Below are 16,539 nucleotides of genomic sequence, written 5' to 3'. Positions count from 1 at the left end.
GATGGTAAAGAGTTCAAATGACAACAATGGTTTCTAGGTTCAAGTGAAAGCTGACAAACAGCTTGAAATAAACTGCAAGATCTGGGTTCAATCTCAAAATGTTAAGAGTTTAGATAATTGTCATGAGGAATGAGTTCAGCTTGGAGGATTCTATAAGTCTAGGTGAGGTAGCTAAGAATCTGACCAGATGATTAGAGAAAACTTGTGGTCATGATCCATGTGGGAAAGGATTTAGATAGTGGCTACTCTTTTTAGATTACTAGAAGAGAGGGTGCCCAGATACCATTGATCTAGGGCTTCATATTTAGCTAATGTAGAAAGAAGCTTGAATTCCAGCTATGGAGTAAGAAAATGTGTGTACAAGTACTAAGTCATAGGCTAACTTTGCAAGGGAATATTATGGGACCTCTCTATACCCATAACTATGGATACACAGGCACCAGGCTTGGGAATGTAATTCCTGAAATAATGGAGCTCTTTTGCCAGGAATTTTGCTGAAAGAATGACTGTTTTATATGACTAAGAGAGCAGATGTCTGAAAAGCACTGAAATCTATGATGTGTGTTCCTAAGTGGGATGACAGCTGGCACCATTGCATAAAATCTTGTTCCTACTTTTACAGTTTCACTAATACTCTTCTTTCTGATTATTCTGATATATCAACAAACAGCACTTTCTGGAACCTTTTAAAAGCATACTCAAATAGTTAAGAGACAGACAGTTCTCCAAACACCTAACAATCCATGAGACTCTCAGAGACAAAAATGGAACCAGATCACTTAGGGAAGAAGAAAAAATCAAGCCATGACTACTAACTAGTTTTCTTCTTGATAATCTTTATTCTTTGACCTGACAATTCAGGTAAATTTTTTTTAAAAAAATGGCTTCATTAGAGGACTGGTTTAGAGCATGGATATATCTGTCAAAACTTTCCTGCTTCTTGAATCTGAGCATGTTCTGAAGAATACTTTTTAAGGAATAATCATGCTTCAGACTTCTGGAACATATTAGGCATTAGTTTTAAGACACTGCTATTGAAAAGTATTGGTATTAATAGGTAACATTTATTGAGCATTTATTATATGTCAGGTACTATATGAAATATTTTATTTTATATGTACTAATTTATTTAATCTTTAACATAACCCTATAAAGAAGGTCTTATTATTATCCTCATTTTATAGATAAGAAAACTGAGACCCAGATGTTAAGCAAGTTACCTAATGTTACAGAGGCACTGCTGTGTTTATCGTATCACTTTTTCCTAGGCAAAAAGAAAGACTACATTTCCCAGTACCTCTTGCAATTAAGTTGCAACTATGTGATTAAATTCAGCCAATGAGGAATGTGAGTAGAAATGATAGCTTCTTTGGGGCCTACATTTTTAAAGCACCTGGTACAATCCTCAGATAACCCTGCCACAATAAGCTTAGAGGCTAGTGCATCAGATAATATAACAAGGTGGATAAGGACTGCTTCACATGCCTCAATCAGACTTTAAGCAAGAAATTAACCTTAATTGTGTTAAGGTACTTCCAACAAATCTAAGATGCTATTGATTATATTATCCAATATATATATATATATATATATATATATATATATATGAAAGAAAAAAGTTGCTAATAAATAATGACATCCAATAAACTGTAGAGAACACTTATTTCAGAGATGTTGATTATGAAAAAATGACCAGTCTTAGCTTCCTCATGATCAGTATTCAGGAGGCAGTTTCAAGAGACTCCAACTAATTAAGATGGAGCAATATAAGCTTCAAAATAGATAACAATTACAATTGATTGGAACACACAAAATATATTTATGTCATTAATCATTAGTGATATATTTTTTAATCTTTATTGTTGAAAATATTACATGCATTCCCTTTTTTCCACCATTGACCACTTCTTGCCCACCCCTGCCCCCCACCCCAGGCCTTCACCACCCTATTATCTGTGTCCATGGATTATGCATTTATGGATTCAAGTTATTTGTTTGATCTCATTCCACCCACCCACCACCCTCCCCCACCTTTCCTCTGAGATTCCATAGTCTGTTCCATGCTTCTATGTCTCTGGAGCTATTTTGTTCATCGGTTTATTTTGTTCATTAGATTCCACATATGAGTGAGATCATGTGATACTTGTCTTTCTTTGATTGGCTTATTTAACTTAGCATAATAATCTCCAGGTCCCTCCATGCTGTCTCTAAGGGCAAAAGATCCTTTTTTTCACTGCTGCATAATATTCCATGGTATAAATGTACCATAGCTTTTTTTTTTTTTTTTTCAGTGTAAAATTTTTATATTTAGAATTAGGCAGCTGGAATCAGCTTAGATGATCCCAATTTTGTTGGCAACAGCCAAAGCATCATAGTCAGGAGCCAGTCAAACATATGTTTTCTTCTCTCCATCAGGCCTGATTAGGGTGTTGACCTTGGCCTTATCAATGTCATAGAGCTTTTTCACAGCCTGTTTGATCTGGTGCTTGTTGGCGCTGACATCCACAATGAACACAAGTGTATTGTTGTCTTCTGTCTTCTTCACATCTGACTTGGTAGTCAGGGGTAATTTGATGATGGCATAGTGGTCAAGCTTGTTTCTCCTCGGTGTGCTCTTTCGAGAATATTTAGGCTGCCTTTGGAACCTTACTGTCTTTGGCCATCGGAAGGTGGGTGACATGCTGATCTTTTTTTGTGTGGCTATGGATGCCTTTCAGCACTGCTTTCTTTGCTTTCAAAGCCCTGGCTCTGGCTTTGGCTTTGGGAGAGGTAGGGACTTCCTTATTAGCTTTCAGCGTCATCTTCATAAAAAGCTACCACAGCTTTTTTTATCCACTCATCTACTGATGGGCACTTGGGCTGTTTCCAGATCTTAGCTATTGTAAATTGTGCTGCTAGGAACATAGGGATGCATATATTCTTTCTGATTGGTGTTTCACATTTCTTAGGATATATTCCTAGAATTGGGATAACTGGGTCAAATGACAGTTCCATATTTAATATTTTGAGGAAACTCCATACTGTTTTCCATAATGGCTGCACCAGTCTGGATTCCCACCAGCAGTGTACTAGGGTTCCCTTTTCTCCACATCCTCGCTAGCACTTGTCATTTATAATGAGATTTTGAAAACCAACTGGCTACCTTTGAAGGATGATCGAGAATTTAATTATCTTAAAAATGGTAAATAAGGGAAAAGAGTCATTTACCCTACCTTTTCTATATTAACTGTACCACTGACTAACCAGTAAGTGTGGGAAGCAGATTTTTATAAAAGTACTAGAGGCCCGGTGCACAACCTTTGTGCTCTGGGGGATGGGGGGTCCTTCAGCCCGGCATGTGTCCTCTCGCAGCTCGAGAACCCTCAGGGGATGTTCCCCTGCCGGCTTAGGCTCACTCCAACCACCGCTGCTGTGCTCGCTAGCCGTGAGCCTGGCTTCTGGATGAGCAACACTCCCCCTGACCACCAGGGGGCAGCTCCTGCGTTGAGCGTCTGCCCCCTGGTGGTCAGTGCGCATCATAGCAACTGGTCATTCCTCAGTTCGGTCGATTTGCATATTAGGGTTTCATTATATAGGATTCCAACCAATAAGGAACTGTATTAAAGGGTTGTGGCATTAGGAAGGTTATTATTATATGTCAGGTACTATATGAAATATTTATATGTGTTTATATATAAAACATAGAGCCGAAACCGGTTTGGCTCAGTGGATAGAGCGTCGGCCTGCGGACTCAAGGGTCCCGGGTTCGATTCCGGTCAAGGGCACGTACCTTGGTTGCGGGCACATCCCCAGTGGGAGGTGTGCAGGAGGCAGCTGATCGATGTTTCTCTCTCATCGATGTTTCTAGCTCTCTATCCCTCTCCCTTCCTCTCTGTAAGATATCAATAAAATATATTAAAAAAATAAATAAATAAATAAATAAATAAATAAATAAATAAAAATAAAACATAGAATATCACCATTTTTGTTACCTCCAATGATTTAATGGTTTTGGGCACTGAACAACAATAGCTGCTATCAACAGACATCATGTCCCTCTTGATGAAAAAGCTCAAAACTGCCTATAGATTTGCCCAGAGATTCTTACAGTGTAATCTAAAGACCCTGGAATCCTCTCAGGACATCTGTGAGGTCCTTATATTTCCAACTACAAATGTGTGTAAGGCCAGGTTTTCTTCATGCACTTCAAATAAAACAACATAATGCAACAGATTGAATAAAAAAGCAGATATGATAATCCAGCTGTCTTCTATTAAGCCAGACATTAAAGGAATTTGCAAAAAATGTAAAACAATGTCATTCTTCTCAGTAGACATTTTTTCATTTTGTAAAATATAGGTATTTATGATTTAAAATGTTATTTATGTTAACATGTAATGGGTTTATTAATGTTAACTTTTAATAAATTTTTACATAAATATTTTTAAATTTCTCAGTTTTCATTTCTAATATGAAAAATATTGACAAACATGACTCAAATAGACAAAAGCTTTTGGGGGGCCTTAAAAATTTTTAAAGAAATCCTGAAATTAAAATGTTTGAGAACTGTTGGTCTTGCCAAAGAGATTGAACCTGAGTCTGATCAAGCCTCTGGATTCAGTTGTCAATTTTGAGAAAATACTGAGGACAGAGGAACATGTTGAACTGAGACATAAGTATGTAATCAGCACAACTCAGACTGTGGGAAACTCTACTGATCAAATGCCCTGGATTCTTAGACATGCAAACTATAAGGAAAAGAAAAGAACGAAGAAAGAACTTAATAAAGAGACTTCAAAAACATGAAATTTTTTTAAATGGGAAAGACTAAACTATAGTGTTCAGGATACACATTTGAGTAATAAAAATATACAGAAACACAAGAAATTGATTTCTATATTGGTTACTTCAGAGAGAAGAATGGGGTTAATTGGAATGAATCACACTGGAGGGATTTGGGGTAGCTAAGTTTTAAGTCTTAACCTCAGTGATGGTTTATAAAGGTTTTTACTTTATAATAACATATCAAGTCTTAAAGCAGTGGTTCTCAACCTTCCTAATGCCACAACCCTTTAATACAGTTCCTCATGTTGTGGTGACCCCCAACCATAAAATTATTTTTGTTGCTACTTCATAACTGTAATTTTGCTACTGTTATGAATCGTTATGTAAATAGCTGTGTTTTTTGATGGTCTTAGGCGACCCCTGTGAAAGAGTCGTTCGACCCCCAAAGGGGTCGCGACCCACAGGTTGAGAACCGCTGTCTTAAAGAGTCCATATTAGAATTAATAATTAGAATTAATAATGGTAAGTTTCCATGCCACTGCCTTTCCAGTGCAGGAATGAGTGGAAAGTGTATCTGCTTACCCATAATGTATACTGATGGATGTGTTATAACTTGAAAAGATCACTTTTCAACTACATATTTGAAAGATTAGATGCTAGCTATCTGCCTCTCAAGTTCTCGCGTCTGTAATTCTCTAATCATGGATTCTCATACTTTTTTTTAGAATCTAAAACCATTTTTGCATGGATGGACCTGGAGTGTTATGCTAAGCAAAATAAGCCATTCAGAGAAAGGCAAGTATTACATGATTTCACTCATATGTGGAATCTAATGAACAAAATAAACCGATGAACAAAATATATCCAGAGACATATAACCATGGAACAGACTGATGAATTTCAGAGGGAAGGTGGGGGTGAGGGGGTAGGGGGAGAACATTAACAGGGGAGCTTATATGCATATATGCACAGTCCATGGACACAGACAATAGTGGTCAAAGGCTTGGGAGAGATGGGTGCAGGGGAGAGTGAAGGGGGTCAATGAGAAAAAAACAAAGGGGACATCTGTCATACTTTCAACAACAAAGATAGATTTAAAAGATAAATAAAACCAGTTTTGAAAATGGGGTACAGTCAAGCACCACTTAACAATGAGGATACATTCTGAGAAATGTGTTGTTAGGTGACTTCGTCATTGTACAAGCATCATAGAATGTACTTACACAAACCTAGATGGTATAGCCCAGTGGTCGGCAAACCGCAGCTCGCGAACCACATGCAGCTCTTTGGCCCCTTGAGTGTGGCTCTTCCACAAAATACCACGTGCGGGTGCGCACATACAGTACGATTGAAACTTCGTGGCCCATGCGCAGAAGTCAGTTTTCAGCCTGGGCGAGTCTATTTTGAAGAAGTGGCGTTAGAACACTCAAGGGGCCAAAGAGCCGCATGTGGCTCGCGAGCCGCGGTTTGCCGACCACTGGTATAGCCTATATGATATAGTCTATTGTTCCTAGGCTAAAATCCTGTACAACATGTTACTGTACTGAATACAATTTTAGGCAATTGTAACACAATGGTAGATATTTGTATATTTAAACATAGAAAAGGTGCCGAAACCGGTTTGGCCTTGTGGATAGAGCGTCGGCCTGCGGACTCAAGGGTCCCAGGTTCGATTCCAGTCAAGGGCATGTACTGTGGTTGTGGGCACATCCTCAGTGGGAGGTGTGCAGGAGGCAGCTGATCGATGTTTCTCTCTCATCGATGTTTCTAGCTCTCTATCCCTCTCCCTTCCTCTCTGTAAAATATCAATAAAATATATTTTAAAAAAAAAGAAAAAATAAATAAAATAAACATAGAAAAGGTACAGTAAAATACAGTGTAAAAGATTTTTTTAAATGATATGCCTGTAAAGGGTATCTACCATGAATGGAGTTTGCAGGACTGGAAGTTTCTCTGGGTGAATCAGTGAGTTATGAGTGAATGTGAAGGCCTAAGACATTACTGTAGGCTTTACAGACACTTTACACCTAGGCTATACTAAATTTATAAAACGACACCATTAAATTAAGCTCAAGAGAAAATGATGCAATCAAGAGACGTGGTAAACAGGATATGTGTGAGGCTGCTGCTGGAGTAACACAACATACTGTTTTACAGTAAATATTTTTATGAGTACACTCTAAAATAATAACAAAAGTATAGTATAGTAAATACATAAACCAGTAACAGTCATTTATTATAATTATCAAGTATTATGTAGTATACATAATTGTATGTACTTTTATATGTCTGGCAGTGCAGTAGATTTTTGACCAGCATCACCACAAACACATGTGTAATGTATTATGCTATGACATTGCAAGGACAATGATGTCACTAGGCAATAGGAATTTTTCAGTTCTATCATAATCTTATGAAAGCAGCATTATATATGCCGTCTGTCTGATGCATTTTTATTTTCTCATAGCAACTAGCACAGATCTAGGTGTTCAAATAATTATTAAAACTGTGGGAAGGTGTACATTCCTTACTGGCTTCCTAAGCCCTTAGATGACTTCCTATGAGGCAGAGATCTCCTAACAATGCCAAAGGGGCATATCTGTGGATCCTATATACAGTCTTCACCCAGCTACAAGAGTTTGGAAATTTATGATATAGTATATATTTAAAATTCATAAACTATCTAGACAAGTTAATAAAACTATAATAGATCAGTTCTAGAAATAGGCAAAAAAAATTATTCACATTTTACTAGAGTATGTCTTTACTAATGTAGGTAATGAGCCATATAAAGAACACTCATTTCATTCATATAGACATAATTAAAATAGAGAAACTTTGTAAATTAAAGGCCAAACCAAAGCCATGCAACATTAAGACTGACAATTTGAATGCAGAAGTTAGGAGAGATCATTTTCTCATGTTATTGATGTCTGGCAAGTCAACTCACATAGCACTGCTGCTGCATTTGATATCAGTTATGAGGCTCTAAACCAGCCTTGGGCAAACTATGGCCCGCGGGCCGGATCCGGCCGTTCTATCCAGTTCTCTTGCTCTCCCCTCCGCTCCTTTACTTGGAATTTATATTAGTTCACACAAACACTCCATCCATGCTTTTGTTCCGGCCCTCCGGTCCAGTTTAAGAACCCATTGTGGCCCTCGAGTCAAAAAGTTTGCCCACCCCTGCACTCTTATCAGAATAAAACCCTTCCGAAAAGATCACCATCACTCTATTCTTGAAAGATGAGATGAAAATTAGAAAAAGAAATGGATTATAAACAAGTGAGTAATACTTTTATAATCATTAATTCAAATTCATCATTCATCTATTAAGTATAACAGAACATCCACAACGTTCAAGATACCATCCTAGGTCCTAGAAGGTGCATACCAAGATGAAATATCTGGAACCCAATCCTCCAGATCCTTACAATTTAATAGAAAAGATAGAACATACACATAACTAATTATAATAAAAGGTATACATTAAAAGTAACCCAAGTAAATTATAGTGAAAGTGCTACTTGGTTCACAAAAAGGGAGGACTTATTTTCAGTTGGAAGAAAAGGTGATGATGTTTAATTAAAATTTCCAAGCATGGCATTTAAGATCATCTCTGAGAATCAGATATGGGAGGAACTAATAACATTTAAAAATACTTCACAACGCATCTTAAAAATATACTGTCACATTTTAAAAATATATTATCATTTAAATATTATGACAGTCTTCATTTGGATTTCATTTTTTTGCACATAAAAACACTGAAACTTGGAGAAATTCAGTGACTTATCCAAGATCCTACAGCTTGTGAACTTAAACTCAAGCTGACTTTTTCACGCCAATGTTTATTCCAGTAAACAAATTATTCTTTAATTAAGATAACTTCCTGACTATTGGGATAGGGCAGAAAACCATTTACAAGGAAAAGTGAGTTCAGCTGGCTGAATTATATAATGAGTAAAGAAGAAAAGTTAAAAATACGGTTGAAATAGGCAGGAGCAGATGGGAGGTCTAAAAGAGCAAACTATTGACTTAGAACTTTATCCTTAGATGTTAAAAAGTTCTGAGCAGAGGTGTGCCATGAAGTATGGAAGTATGAAGGGAGAATAAATCTGACAGCACATTGAAAATAGATGGGAGAGTTGATAGACTAAAAACAGAGATAGCAGTTGGTAGCTTCTTCAAAATTACAGAGAAAGATAATATGAGCTTGGGCAAAGGTGATGACAGTGGCAATAGAGAATAGAGGGCAAGGAGAGACTCTACAAGGCTTGAAGACGGATTGGACTGGGGAGGAGAAAAAAGAAAAATAGGTTTCAGAGATTACTCCAAATTTGTAAGCCTGAGTAGCTCAAAGGAGGATAGCATCATCAACCGAGTCATAAAATGCAGAGGAAAAAAATGGTTGGGAAAAAGAAAAGTCAACTATACCCAGGCAGTGTGGCCTAATGGTTGAGCACTGACCTATGAACCAGGAAGTCACGGTTCAATTCCCAGTCAGGGCACAGGCCCGGGTTGTGAGCTTGATCCCTAGTAGGGGGCGTGCAGGAGGCAGCTGATTAATGATTCTCTCTCATCAATGTTTCTATCTCTCTCTCCCTCTCCCTTCCTCTCTGAAGTCATAAAAAAATATTTTTAAAAAACAACAAATGAGTGTGTATGAAGTGATCAGTCTCTAGACTATAAGAGTCTGCATTTAGAACTGCTTATCTTTTGGAACCATGGGCTACACTTGAATTTATGATATTAAACTATTCATAGTCTGATGTGGTTTGATAATTATTTAAATGGTATCAATATATTCAACAATAATTGATGTAGAACTAGATAGCAGATTAAAGAATTTAGACCTTTGTCAAGTTTTTCTCCCTGTACACAGGGAAGTTTCAGAACCAAAGAGAAATATTATGGATTAGCTGTAATCACAGATTCAACATACCAAGACATCAATCAGCCACGTGACCTTGGGAAAGTCACTTAGCCTTTGAGAACTTCAGCATTTACTTTTAATAATAGCTAGCACATATTACATATATAATATGTTCTAGTCATTATGTATGTTTATGTTACATATATATTTCTAATATTTAATCTGAACAAAAATTCCTGAAAAGTAGTTATTAATATTCCCATGGTACTGATGAGAAGTCAGCGTGATAACAAAACATTGAGAACACCAAGATTCTAACCTGGCCTTCCGACTGAAAAACCCAACCTCCTTCCAGTGCACTCCTATACCATTAGCAAGTTAAAGTTGTATTCAATCAAGAACATTTATATTATATGCAAGGTAAGGCAGTTTTTAAATGCCATTTAAGGTTTTCATTTCCTGGGTGAAGACATGGCCAAGTGTGGCACAAATGAAATGGAGGTAACTCCTAAAGTTGTAGCTGGCAGGGAAAAGGTGGTAAAGGAGGGTTAGGAACAAGAGAGATGCCTCAGAGCTAGGCAGGAATGAGGAAGACTTGGAGAAAGGGAAATAAAAAGTAATTTGTCAAAGTTAGGAGCATGGGGTCAGGACAGGAGAGCTCATTACTTTACTCCTCTCACTGCACTCAAATCAATGCCGAAGTGCTGCAGGATGGCTAAGTAGCTTAAAGATGACCTTCACCATCAGTTTCTCATCTTTTCCTGCTTCTTATGGGTGGTTGTTGGCAATGATGGTATCTCTGGTGGTATTTACCACCTGTGTAGGCCTCTCTTCTGAGCACCAGATCTATATAGCAAATCACAACGTTTTGGTTAAAAGACCAACACGTGAGTATAAAGAAATGAATAAATTTCTTGAGAAGATCATAGTCTCTAAAGGCCTTTCTCAAGGAGATATTCTAAAAGTCTTATGAACAATGGCAACATTTTATGTTTTCCATGGTGACCACTTTGAGGAACAATCCTCAGTTGGATGCATAAATCCTGTTCTTGGTCCAGTTGTCATGTTTTGTTTCTGAGTGAGCCTCATTACTTTCTGGTCACACCTGGTGTGTGTCTCTGATGTGGCTGCAAGCAGGCTGGACAAGGGACTTCCCGTATACTCTCCAGTGTGTCCTGGCCAGTGCACAGGTGTGTCGTGCACTAACATAAGGTTGGGAAATGGGTCATTTTCAGGCTGAAGGCAGCTGAAGTCTTTAGTGCATAAGCTCCTACTGATTGTCATGGGAATGCTCAGTAAAGGAATCAGAGATTTTAATTACCAGTAGTTGTGTATCCCAACCAATAGGAATGCCTTTCCATTCCAAGTATTTCCCCCTTGAACAGATGCAAAATAAGGGGCCTTGGGCCTGGCATGTGTATGGGATTTCTGTTTCCTATCAAGCAAGATAACTTTACAGATTCCCTTTACAGCATGGGGTGTTGTTATGGCTGATTCTGCAGAGAAATATGTCATTATAAACTTACTAGTAGAATTTTGTATTTTGTCTTTACACAGCTTAACAAGAAAACAAGCTGGGTTGAACAGCCTGTATTATCTTCTGAGAATTTTTAAAAAGAAGCAAATCAGTCCAGCTGGTGTGGCTCAATGGTTGAGCATTGACCTATGAACCAGGAGGTCACGGTTCGAATCTCAGTCAAGGTACATGCCCAGGTTGTGGGCTCGATCCCCAATGTGGGGTGTGCAGGAGGCAGCTGCTCAATGATTCTCTCTCATCATTGATATTTCTATTTCTCTCTCCTTCTCCCGTCCTCTCTGAAATCAATAAAAATTCATTTTTTTTTTAAAAAAAGAAGTGAGTAAAAGTTGAAGTTATGGGTGGCCTTGGATAATCCCTGGATGCCTACCTCTTAGGATGATTATACAAATCTATTTATTTGAAAGTACTTTAAAAAGAAAAATGTTTTATTTTAATCCAACACAATTATTTGACTATGAAGAAAATTAAACCTAATGACTTTGTTGACCATGGTCACATATGAGTCATTTTAAATTTTCTTTTCATAGTTATACTAAGAAATATTGAATTAACCCTTTCCACCCCCTTTTAAATATAACATTCTTTGTCATTAGTTAGAAATTTAAAGGTATGACTGCTATTTTATTTTCAGATTCATGTTTTGGAGTTTTGAAATAGAAAACATAAAGCATAGTTTTAAAAAATGTTCTTGAAAAACTTTGAAATGGCAGTAGTATATTACCTAAAAATGATAACTTAAAATTAACAAGAAATAATTTAAAAAATTTAAGAGTTCAAGGAGCAGAGACTAGAAAGTAATGATAAAAGGTTATTACTATTAACTAGCTCTTTGAGACCAGAAATTGTGTTACATTCACATTTGAACATGTCAATATTTTTAAGACAAAGATAACTTTTTTTTATTGTTGACACTATTACGTATGTCCCCATTGTTCCCCCTCCTTTGCCCACCTCCACCCAGCCCTTGTTCCCCCTCTAGTCATCACCATACTGTTGTCTGTTTCTATGAGTTATGCCTATATGTTCTTTGGCTAATCCCTTCACCTTCTTTCATCCATTCCCCTCCCTCTTGCCTCCCCTCTGACAGCTGTCAGTCTGTTCCATGTATTCATGCCTCTATTTCTATTTTGTTCTTTAGTTTATTTTGTTCATTAGATTCCACATATAAGTGAGGTCATAGGGTATTAAACATGCCAATTTCAACAGATTCTGGCATCCCTTACATGGCAAATAAATGTAGAAGAGGTGTGAGACACCTGAAAAGTTTTGCCTTTGAATTTTTTAATACATGTTCTACTAACCAAGGAGAATATACTTTTTCTTATGGCCTTCCACTGCATTCTCAAATGCCCCAGAGGCTACCCCAAGTCACCAAGAATCAGTAATGTGGGCCTATATCCTATATAATAAAAGGCTAATATGCAAATCAACCAAATGGTGGAACGACTGGTTGCTATGACATGCACTGACCACCATGGGGCAGACGCTCAATGCAGGAGCTGCCCCTGGTGGTCAGTGCACTCCCACAGTGAGAGCACCACTCAGCCAGAAGCCCTGAGCCAGGCACACAGCTGGTGAGCACAGTGGCGGTGGCGGGAGCCTCTCCCGCCTCCATGGCAGTCAGACATCCCCTGAAGGCTCCTGGACTGCGAGAGGTTGCAGGCCAGGCTGAGGGACCCTCCCCACCACCACCAAGTGCACAAATTTCGAGCACCGGGCCTCTAGTTTTCATATAAGAGACAAAGATATTAGGGCCCAGTGTGATTAATTTTTAAACAAGAAAGGTCAGACATCTAGTTAGGACCAGATCTGGGACCAGGATCCAAGGCTTCTAGATATTTTAGGTATGCTTTGCTACTTCCTACAGTTGATTGTATTTCTTTTTTATTATGGTCTTGGTTTTGAGATTTGTGATTAGATGAAAAGGAACCTAGAAATACAGCACAAGGCTATATGTGAAAATGCTGAGCCTGGAGACATGCCTTGCTACGTATCTCCTGCACACATTTTTTCCTTGTTGTCTAAGGAACCCATGAATGGGGCAGCATCTGTTGGAGATATCTCTGGAATAACTGATGCACAATTCCGAACATCTTCATTAAGGAAAAAACTTCCAGTAAAATCTGGGAAATCAAAAATTTACTAAAGCTCAAGCCAACAAGCAAAGAAACAGATTAAAACAACAAATAAGTGTTGTTTTAAAATGAGCTTCCCTCATGTAGCTGCCAAACTACTGTAATGGCACATTGTTATGAATGATAGAGTTCACACTGATGAGTGTGAGAAGTGAATTCCATAATATTATATGCAAGTTAGAGAATGTGTATCTACAGACACAAAGCAGCCTAGAGAAATTTCAAGTAAGTATAAAATACAGAGGAAGAATACTGATCGCTATGGTTAGCTCAAGCATATTCTTGCCAGTCTGGTTCAGTCATATCTTCAATTCACCATCCACGTTCAAGCTCAATAACAACATCTGACAGGAAACACAAACTCCAAATTATTAAGAGGTTTCCCAGAGCTATGTAGAAGTTGCATTAAGAGTAAAATCGGTCTCCCCTCATCTTTCAGTTAAAGATGGGTCATACTACCAACCAAAATGTATTTGATAATCCTTCAAATTCTAATTGTAACAGCAGTTACCATTTGTTGAACACTTGTTATGTGTTCAGCATTTGCTAAAGTCTTCATAATATCTCATTTAATACTTACAACAACACCAGGAGGCATTTTTATTATCCATATTGAGGTAATTGAGGCCGAAAGAGGTTACCCATCTAGCAAATGTCTGAGTTGAGATTGAACCCAATTGCCTAAACACTAAAGCCTGTGCTTTTAACCACTACTCTAAGCATGGCTATTGGATTTCACTACATATGCAAATTTGCTTGGATTGGGACTATATTCCTGAATTCTTAGGCAAACTGTAACTTCAGTGGGAAAAAGAATTGTGATGATTTATTGATGTCTGCTATGTATAAGGGATGAAAAGTAGAAGCAGTGACATACACTTCAAATCTTTGCCAACTCTGCTGTAGGGAATGAAGTATTACTCTCTCTATATATGATATGTAATCTATTCTATAGACCAGTTTATGTCATGTCTATGTGACCATAATTTGCCAGACTAACATCAGAATACTAGGTCTGTCTACTTAACAGAATTTCCTTAATTAGTATTTTATTCTAATATCCATGCTGTATGGTCTACTGCACTATTGGTGGGTAACAGGGACCAGCCTTGAGTTTTCCATAACAATTTGATGGCTCAACTGGGGTGAGAGAAAAATAATAATTAGCATATCAGTTTTTGAAATGTTAACAAGCCCCTATACACTAGCTAGATGTTTTCTGTGCATATCATTCATAAAACAATTCAGGTGAGAAATAGTCTTAAAAAGATTAAAGCTAAGATGAAGCAAACTTGTCCATAGCCAATGAAGCTAATTCAGGATTTAAGAGTAAAAAAGAAATTAGACTTAGCAGGAGGTGAGCAAAGAGAAAGGCCAAAAAAACTAAGAAAGGCCAAAGAGCAGGAAAGTTAGAGAAAAAAGAGAATCAGATCAAAGCTAGAAACTCATAAAAGCCAGGTCCACTATAAAAAAAGGATTATTTACTTACTGCCTATGTTCTGGTAATTTTTTATCACTGAACCAAAACAGATGGGCCAGAATTAGTCTTATGGATAGAAGGAATGGAACATACATTTCAGAGGCCAAAGAAAGACAAGAGTGTCCCTATACAATGGCAGGAAAGTGAAGATGTTAGCATTCCTTTAGCTGCAACACAATCTCTCCTGCTAAACTCAACTAAAATGAGAAAGTACCAAATGCACTGAAGATTTTTCCTCCACTGTCCCCCTTTCCTCTTAACTGTGTTTCCTTCTGTCCTTCCCTTTATTGACCTTCCCTCCCCTCTTTACTCTCTTCTTTCCTTCCTCTCAGAAGACATTGTTGCGGGCCTGCTATATTCCAAGTACATTGGGTTTACACAAGTGAATCAGATTCGCTCTCTGCCATTTCAAGGGTCACAATCCAATGGGAAAGATGAAAAATAATCCATTATAATTTTATAGCACTTTATAAAGAAAATCTCACACAGGGCAGGGAATTATTATCTACATTTATAAATGATGAAACTGAAGCCCAAAGAGGTGAAGTGAGCTGTCCAATATCAACACTCTAGTATATAATGTGGGTTTCTTTCCCTGTTAATTAAGTTTCACCATGGGCTGCATAATTAATATTCATATACTTTATATACACACATATACATAAATACATATACTCACACATGTATACAGGATAATACTAGATATATATGAAAGTACTCTGTACCTAAGCAAGTATAAGTTAGCACCATTATTACACAGAATCAGAGTAAATGAGCAAAATAGTAAGCTAAGATTTGAAATATCTGACAACCATTCTTCTGCTTGCATAGGCAATACATTTCAAAGTTTAGGATAAACCATTCAAGAAACCTAGCTGACATCTCTTGGATGATTAGTGACTTTGAGCATGTTTTCATATGTCTCTTGGCCTTCCTATGTCTTCTTTCGAAAAGTATCTATTTAGGTCCATTGCCCATTTTTTAATTGGGTTGTTTATCTTCCTTTTGTTAAGTTGTATGAGTTCAACTTAACAAAATGTTGGAGATTAAACCCTTATTGGTGATAACACTGGGCAAATATGTTCTCCCATGCAGTGGACTTTCTTGTTGTTTTGTTGATGGTTTCTTTTGCTATACAGAAGCTTTTTATTTTAATGTAGTCCTATTTATTTATTTTCTCTTTAGTTTCCATTGCCCTAGATGCGGTATTGGTGAAGAAATTGCTGTGGCATATGTCTGAGATTTTGCTGCCTTTGGATTCCTCTCGTATTTTTATGGTTTCCCATCTTGTGTTTAAGTCCTTTATCCATTTTGAGTTTATTTTTGTGTATGGTGTAAGTTGGTGGTCTAGTTTCATTTTTTTGCATATATCTGTCCAATTTTCCCAACACCATTTTTTGAAGAGACTGTCTTGACGCCATTGTATGCTCTTGCCTCCTTTGTCAAATATTAATTGAGCATAGTGGTTTGGGTCAATTTCTGGGTTATCAATTCTATTCCACTGAGCTATATGTCTGTTCTTGTGCCAGTACCAGGCTATTTTGAGAACAGTGGCTTTGTAATACAACTTGATATCTGGTATTGAGATCCCACCTACTTTGTTCTTCTTTCTCAGGATTGCTGCAGCTATTCAGGGTCTTTTTTATTTCACATGAATTTTTGGAGAGTTCGTTCTAGGTCTGTGAAATATGCCGTTGGTATTTTAATGGGGAGTGCACTGAATCTATAGATTGCTTTGGGTAGTATG

The 16,539-nt window shown here is 37.5% G+C and overlaps 1 protein-coding gene and 1 pseudogene across 4 annotated transcripts in view; both read right to left on the bottom strand.

Moving 5' to 3' along the window:
- HPSE2 (heparanase 2 (inactive)) overlaps positions 1-16,539 on the bottom strand; it is a gene marked incomplete at its 5' end in the record, with an annotated part of 566,398 nt that overhangs the window by 260,775 nt on the left and 289,084 nt on the right. The window lies entirely within an intron of this gene.
- Positions 2,333-2,807, bottom strand: LOC308234303 (large ribosomal subunit protein uL23-like; annotated as a pseudogene). The gene has a single exon. The product of its transcript is annotated as a large ribosomal subunit protein uL23-like (transcript).

This window comes from Plecotus auritus (genome assembly GCF_963455305.1).
Source record: "Plecotus auritus genome assembly, chromosome: 9".
In the NCBI taxonomy this organism is placed as follows: Eukaryota; Metazoa; Chordata; class Mammalia; order Chiroptera; family Vespertilionidae; genus Plecotus; species Plecotus auritus.
The sequence above is the reverse complement of the archived record's forward strand: the minus strand, read 5'-3'. Positions and strand labels throughout refer to the sequence as shown.